Source organism: Hyla sarda, chromosome 3, assembly GCF_029499605.1.
Source record: "Hyla sarda isolate aHylSar1 chromosome 3, aHylSar1.hap1, whole genome shotgun sequence".
Classification (NCBI taxonomy): domain Eukaryota; kingdom Metazoa; phylum Chordata; class Amphibia; order Anura; family Hylidae; genus Hyla; species Hyla sarda.
The window spans coordinates 410,202,531-410,208,530 of record NC_079191.1 but is presented as its reverse complement, the minus strand read 5'-3'; positions in this window follow the sequence as shown (position 1 = coordinate 410,208,530).

Below are 6,000 nucleotides of genomic sequence, written 5' to 3'. Positions count from 1 at the left end.
TACATTTACCCTGGTGTGGCAAATGCAAAAAGCGGTTTAAAGTGGTAATACTGCATGTGAGGTAGGGCATTTATAGAAAGAGCACTTGGCTTAAATGTTGATTACCCAGAAAAGCTTTAGGAGTCAAGCAGAGGTTAAATCTATTGGACAGCAAAGCTTAAGTGCTCTATAAGTCATAATAGAAGTATGGTACCCAGAAGGAAACACTTCCTACACGCCCTCCCACTCTTAGTTGGTGATCTGAAGTTGTTGGAGGTTCAGGGATTTCATCATGGCTCCCTGACAGATAATAGGTCTTTGGGGGCAAATAATTTTTAGTCAGTATAAAAGACTAACACTTATTATATGGGTAAAATTGGAAGTGCTCAATGTATTTTCTATTTCTGTGAAGGTCCAGCTGGAGTTTGGCTCCTGTTTGACCTGGTCCCCAGGAACAGTAATACCTATAAAAGCTCTCTCCTTTATACCACCTCAGGGCGAGCGTACGCTTACTGTGTGCCAGCAAGTGAAGCAAGTCTTTAATAGTTTTTGCAGTTTATTAGTTCATTTCAACACTTCTCAAGACTGTTGAGATTGGAAAATGAATGTTATAACAATTATAAAAAAAAATTGGCGGACTCCATGCACTCCACCATTGGGTGCAATTTGTTTTCTATACCTTCTTCAGTATGGTCAACTGGTCATATTAAGCAATAAGTCTGATCTGCCAGCATCATGTCATAGAGCAGAATTTGTGCATAGAGAAGATTGATATATAGTTTTAGGTGAAAAAGTATAATTTATACAATTACATTTCTGCTCATCCTTGGCTTAGGAGTCCACTGGGTGGAGATACTTAGTGATTCTTACAAACAAGAAAATATGGAGCACTCACCAGAGCAGGTCTTGAATGTCTTTCTTTATTCATTCAAGAAAATTTTACATACAGATCAGAAAAAGGCTGAACAGGGGAACACGAACAATGGAGAGGTGGGAATGTAGAAGGAGCTACAGCTGTTTCTCATCTTACAGCACTTCATCAGGCCTGTACGGACGTCATAGACATCTTGGTGTGTTTAAATATTCATCTACATAAAGGTGACCCTTACATACATGTATATTTAAACACGCCAAAATGTCTGTGATATCAGTACGGGCCTGATGAAGTGTTGTAAGGTGTGAAACAGCTGTAGCCCCTTGTGCGTTCCCCGCCTCTCCGTTGTCCACATTCTCCTGTTTCAGCGTTTCCTGATGTCTCTGTAAAATTCCATTAAAAAAATGAAATTCAAGACCTGCTCTGGTGAATGCTCCATATTTCCTTGTTTGTTTGAAGTATTTAAGGAATGCCTTAATCTAAATATATAAGCACCATCAAGGTTTCATAGTAAGGAAAACTGAAGGTTGTTTATGACTTATAAATGTGCACTGTCAAAATCAAAATCTTTTTATATGTTGTAAATATTGGCAAAACATTAACCTTTCTAATATACAGTACTTAAAAATAAATAAAAAAAAGGTCTTCTTTTTATAGAAATCATGTCTTCTATAAAAGACCACTAGGGGTCCCCATACCATCCAGAACATAATCCTGTCTGGCTGCAGCATCATCTTTGTCCCACCTGAAGCACAGGCTGGGACAAAGGGCGAGACTAGCACTCCTCTGTGCTCACTCCTGTCCTATTAGACCGCAGCATTAAAACAGAGAGAAGATGGTTACAGAACAGCCTGCAGTGATTGTATAAAGAGACAGCACAGCATGGTGGAAGTGAATGCACGTCCCTCCCTGAGCAGTGGATGTTAGAATCAGTGAGAACCTAGACACATAAAAAAGATATGTAAAGCATCTGAATGACCTAGTTAGTTACATATAGAAGCAATTTTTTCCATGATATGACAGGTACATTTTAAGAAGTGCAGGACTAGGCTGTCTGGGCATGCTGGGAGTTATAGTTTTGACGGTCCACAGTTTGGAGACCACTTATATAAAGGATTAAATTCCCATGAAATCTGTATTTATAAAATCCCCAGTGATGTCCAAACTTTTGGCCATTTAAAAGCATCCGTAGTGACCTAGACTATTGACCCCAACGCTTTATTGCTTACCACATGCCAACAAGTAGATTTTGTCTACTCACGTGTCTCCATTGAGAACATAGAAGTGTCTTATTTCAAGATCCAGAAACCATTTGGTGCCTTATGCATGAATCACACGTTGCCGGTCGCAGATGGGCTTTTTAAGTAAGTGCACAATTGAAGCATCTTTGATGTCCTCAGGTCCTGTCCTCTCTTCTGAATCAATTTGGAGGAGTTGTATGAGTTTCCTCACCATATGGTCACCTCCTTGCTTGGCGATCTTAGCCAGTTAAACGTTTAAGAAAAACTATTTCGCATATTCCTGACTGATTTGTCAGGAATATGTGAAATAGTTTTTCTTAAACGTATTGATGAATATACAGTGTAAGATACAAAAAATTGATTAATATGAAGTATTCAGACTGCAACTTTCAATTTACAAGATAGATAGGAGATAGATAGATAGATAGATAGATAGATAGATAGATAGGTAAGATAAGATAGATAGATAGATAGATAGATAGATAGATAGATGGATGGATGGAAGGATACATAGATAGATAGATAGATAGATAGATAGATAGATAGATAGATAGGAGATAGCTAGCTAGCTAGATAGATACAATACAGGAATATGGGTGCACTACTGTGGTAGATGTAAACAATACATTGGCTATCCCTCAACACTGATGTTAAAATTGAGACATTCGCCAGTGTATCCTTATATGAGACCACATTTTGTTGTTTGTTTAGATAGATAGATAGATAGATAGATAGATGGATAGATAGAGAGATGGATGGATAGATAGATGGATAGATAGATAGATAGATAGATAGATAGATAGATGGATAGATATGAGATAGATAGATAGATAGATAGATAGATAGATATGAGATTAAAAAAACAAAAACAAAAAAAATCAAAGCAAAAGCACTCCCAAAGAAAAGAGGGGAAAAAATGCTGTTGTTGATCTAGGTCAGAGATCCAAACTGGATATAGGAAGTAGAAACAGTGGCACTCCAGATTGGTGAAGAAAGTGATGTCTTTATTCACTCCAATGAGCGACGTTTCGTCCGGCTCACCCAGCCATTATCAAGCAACAAAATGGTGAGGTGAAAAGGAAGGGTATTTAAAGGTCACGCAGGACAACCCACAAATTAACATGATTGACATGTAAACAAAACATGAAGCATAAGTGAAAGCAGCGATCATAGTGATGTCCAAGTTCTGCAGTGTATACACATATCAGGTGCAGCAGTGTGCTGCACGTTACATGTGTATGTGTGAAAAGTGCAGTATATAAGGTGTATATACATAAGAAAAGTGAGAGAGTCCATATACATCAGTGGGCGGAGGCTTCCGTCACTCACCCGGCAGCCGGCGTAGGTAGGAGGAAAAGAAGGAAGGCGCTTCCGGCACGCAGCGAGGCTCAGTCCAGCGTGCAGAAGTGACGTATGTAAACAACACCGCGTGGCTAGTCACGCGCACTGTTACCTAGAGACGGGCGGCATCCTATTCAGCGCATGCGTACGCTCAATCAGGGAACAACTTGCGCCATCTTGCATGAGGGAAACAGGTCTCCGGTGTGTCACAGCGATTTCCTGGTAGGTGATTGGCACAGGGGCAGTTACAGAGTGTCGCGGGAACCGCAGCACATCCGAGGTGCCTACCGAGGTTGTCTCAGGACAGCCACCATAAGCAGCCGTACCGGGATACCAATGTGCCACCTGTCACTGGAGAGGTATCATCACCTGGCTTGGAGTCTTGTCTTAATGTATGGAGCGATTGGAGGACGGTCTCAGGTTGCGTGCTATTGGTGTATTGAAGAGATGAAGAAAAAGGTGCCAGGTCTGCCAGATGGAATATCGTAGGGTGAGTGAAGGGCCACAGGTCCACTTCTGTGGAGAAAGAGAGAAAGATATACAGTTAAAGAGTTATAATACATATGTACAAATTTACAAGTTATCACAACCTACACGAAAGAGAGGGGGACAAGAAAACAGGATGGCTATGCATTGCATATGTCATGTGTGACTGTAAAATCTATCCATCCATCTATCTATCCATCTATCTATCTATCTATCTATCTATCTAGCTATCTCCTATCTATCTATCTATCTATCTATCTATCCTTCCATCTATTCCTGTTATGGAATAAAATCTACACTTTTTTGGAATTGGTGCTGTGGACAAGATCTTTTTTTGCTGTCTAAATAATTTTTGGTCCTCTAACCAAGGATCCAGGATCTGCGAGCACCTCCGTACGGATATTTTGGAACTGGATGTGCTATTCTTCTATTATCTTCTAGATAGATAGATAGATAGATAGATAGATAGATAGATAGATAGATAGATAGATAGATAGATATGAGAAAGATAGATAAATATATAGAATGATTTGAGATAGATATGAGATAGATGGATAGATATGAGATAGATAGATAAATAAATAGATAGATTGATATGAGATAGATAGGTTATGAGATAGATAGATAGATATTAAATAGATAGATAGAATGATTTGAGATAGATAGATATGAGATAGATGGATAGATAGATATGAGATAGATAGATAAATAGATAGATAGATATGAGATAGATAGATAGATACAACCAAAGGATAAATTTTCCAGCACCATTGATCCAAACTATTGTAAAATATTCGTGGTGGGACGGTCCACACTATTTGGCGCCAAATTTGCAAGCTAAGTACCTCATATTTTCATAGTTTCATATCTGCATTTATTGCATTACAGCTGTATAGCTTTTCATGTTCTATCTATATACTCATGTTTTATCTATATACTCATGTTTCATCTATATCTTTGTGCTAGCAGTGTGCTGCTGTATTCTCCTGTTGCTGTATATTTAGCCCAGCAGCCTGCACCTGCGGGCCATGTTTTTACAATAGTTTGGATCAATGGTGCTGGCCAATTTATCCTTTGGTTGTATTACACATACGGGGAAGTGGCTACCTCCATGTTGGCTCCTGCACCCCACCCACCTCTATCAGGTGTATATAAGGTGCCTTGGATGTTTCAGACCTGGCCATGCCTGTTGTACTGTTCACACAGAGGCATATACACAGCGTAGGGTTCGTGCCAGAATGAGGTCACCTTACCGTGGTGGGACGGTCCACGCTATTTGGCGCCAAATTTGCAAGCTAAGTATCTCATATTTTCATAGTTTCATATCTTCATTTATTGCATTACAGCTGTATAGCTTTTCATGTTCTATCTATATACTCATGTTTCATCTATATCTTTGTGCTAGCAGTGTGCTGCTGTATTTTCCCGTTGCTAGATAGATAGATAGATAGATAGATAGATAGATATGAGATCGATAGATAGATAGACAGACAGATAGATATATTGATTGATAGATAGATAGATATGAGATAGATGGATAGATAGATAGACAGATGCAAGCAGGAGAATACAGCAGCACACTGTTAGCACAAAGATATATATGTAATATGAAAAATTGAGATACTTGGCTTACCATTTGGCCAAATAGTTTGTACCATCCCAAAACGATAAGGTGACCTCATTGGGATGGACCCTACACTATGAATAGCCTCTGAGCATTCAGTAACTAGGCTTGTAAGATCTGGAACATCCAGCACTATTTAAAATGGGTGGGGTGCAGGAACCAACATGGAGGTAGCCTCTCTCCCCATATGTACTAGACAAAAAAAGGATAAGTTAGCCAGCACATTCTGGCAAGACAATGAACTCTACATTGAGCTTTATCGATCGTTTAGTCATTACAAGTCATACAATAAATTACAATCACACAAAGCATGACAGTACAATACAAAGCAAAGGTTCCCTAAGCTATATATCGCACGACATGCTACTTTAACACTCCGCTCAATCCTGTAAGAGAAAAGCACAAGAAATTGAGAAAACCAAACAATACAATCTGTGATCGAGGGGGGGGCGTGG